Below are 2,274 nucleotides of genomic sequence, written 5' to 3'. Positions count from 1 at the left end.
TCAGTTTGAATCTGTTGTCAAGATTATTCGCACTGATAATGCCCTTGAGTTTAAAACCAAAGCACTATTGCAATTTTATCAAGACCATGACATTCAACCCCAAACCTCTTGTGCCTATACTTCCCAACAAAATGGGGTGGTTGAGCGAAAACACAGGCACCTCCTTGATGTAGCCCGCACCCTTATGATTCAATCCAATGTTCCTGCTTCATATTGGGGTGATGCGGTTATCACAACTTGTTATTTGATCAACCACATGGCTTCATCATCCGTGGAAGACCAAATTCCTTTGCAAATCCTGTATCCTAATGTACCTCTCTTCTCTCTTTCGCCCAAGGTATTTGGGTGCGTTTGTTTTGTGCACAGACTCGAACCTGACCGTGATAAATTAGCCACTCAAGCCACTAAGTGTATGTTTATAGGCTATCCAAAGAATCAGAAGGGGTATCAATGTTATGATCCGATTTCCCGTCGGGAGTACGTTAGTGCGGATGTATCTTTCTTGGAGTCTATTCCATATTATTCCAGTACTGGTGCTCAGTTGCAAACTGATCAAGATGACTCCTTTCCTCTTCCTGTTCCTCCTTTTCCTTTGGAATTGGTGCCCCATTACCGAATACAACTCCACCTACCTCACGGTTTCACAATCCTCCATTGGTGTATGCACGTAGAGCTCCACCTCCTCCAGTGCCTCCATCATCTTCTTCTCCTGAGGTAAGTGTTCCTGATAGCAATGACATTCATGTTGATGATAACAGGCCAATAGCTCTACGAAAGGGGACACGACAATGTACCTTATATCCTATGTCTCACTTTGTGTCAGTTGCCAGAATTGGTAATCAGATGAAAGCTTTTATCTCAGCCTTATCTGTTGAAACTATTCCTCTGAATTATCAAACGACCGTTCTCGATAGCAGGTGGAAGCAGGCTATGCAAGATGAAATGGATGCTTTACTATCTCAACAGACATGGGATCTTGTTGATTCCCCAGTGGATGCGGACATCGTTGGATGCAAATGGGTACATACCATTAAGTACAACTCAGATGTTTAATTGAAAGATATAAGGTCAGGTTAGTAGCAAAAGGTTATACTCAGACACATGGTGTTTATTTCTTTGAGACATTTTCTCCTGTCGCGCGGATGGACACCATCCGTCTTGTTCTCTCGGTAGCTGTTCACCATGGATGGAGTTTGTGTCAACTAGATATGAAGAATGCATTATGGGGATCTGTCTGAGACAGTATACATGCAACAACCTCCTGCGTTCGAGGTTGAGGGGGAGTGTCAGAAGGTGTGCAGATTAAGAAAGGCGATATATGGGCTGAAGCAAAGTCCTCGTGCATGGTTTCAAAAGTTGTTTGATGTGATGTCAAAGTTTGGTTTTGATAGGTCATCATCAGACCACTCATTATTTATTAAGAAAACTAACTCAGGCCTAGTCGTTATGGTGGTATATGTGGATGACATCATCCTTACAGGAGATAACATGAAAGAGATTGCAGCTACAAAGGCTCATCTTAAAAAACATTTTGTTACCAAAGACCTTGGTCCACTTAGATACTTTCTGGGCATAGAAGTAGCCAGGAGTAGTGAGGAAGTGGTTTTGTCTCAACGAAAATATGTTCTTGATCTATTAAAAGAGACAAAAATGTTGGGAGCTAAACCAACAAATATTCCCATGGATCACAAAGTTCATTTATTGGACGAGGGGTCAAAACCCGTCAATAGCAGGAGTTATCGCTCGTTGGTAGGGAAGTTATTGTATGTGACAGTGACTAGACCTGATATTGCTTTGGCTGTAAGCAAGGTTAGCCAATTCATGGACAAACCGACAAAGTTACACTGAAATGCTATAATGATGATACTCATGTATTTAAAATCTTCCCCTGGAAAAGGGTTATTATTCAAGAAGGGGGCTACTCTGGAGGTAATTGCTTACTCTGATGCTGATTATGCTGGGTCTGTAGAGGATAGAAAATCTACCACAGGATTCTGTGTATTTGTGGGAGGTAACTTAGTCTCTTGGAGAAGCAAGAAGCAAACCGTGGTCGCTAGGTCGAGTGTCGAATATGAATATAGGGCTATGACCGAAACTGCAACTGAATTGATGTGAGTTCGAACTGTGTTGACTGATCTTCAAGTGAAGGTTTCATCTCCTATGGTGATGATGTGTGATAACAAGGCAGCTACATATATATCAAATAATTCGGTATTTCATGAGAGGACAAAACATATTGAAGTTGACTGCCACTACATAAGAGATATGGTTCAA

The sequence above is a fragment of the Nuphar pumila genome, chromosome 12 (genome assembly GCF_984573655.1).
Source record: "Nuphar pumila chromosome 12, dmNupPumi1.hap1.1, whole genome shotgun sequence".
In the NCBI taxonomy this organism is placed as follows: Eukaryota; Viridiplantae; Streptophyta; class Magnoliopsida; order Nymphaeales; family Nymphaeaceae; genus Nuphar; species Nuphar pumila.
Note: the sequence above shows the minus strand (reverse complement) of the source record.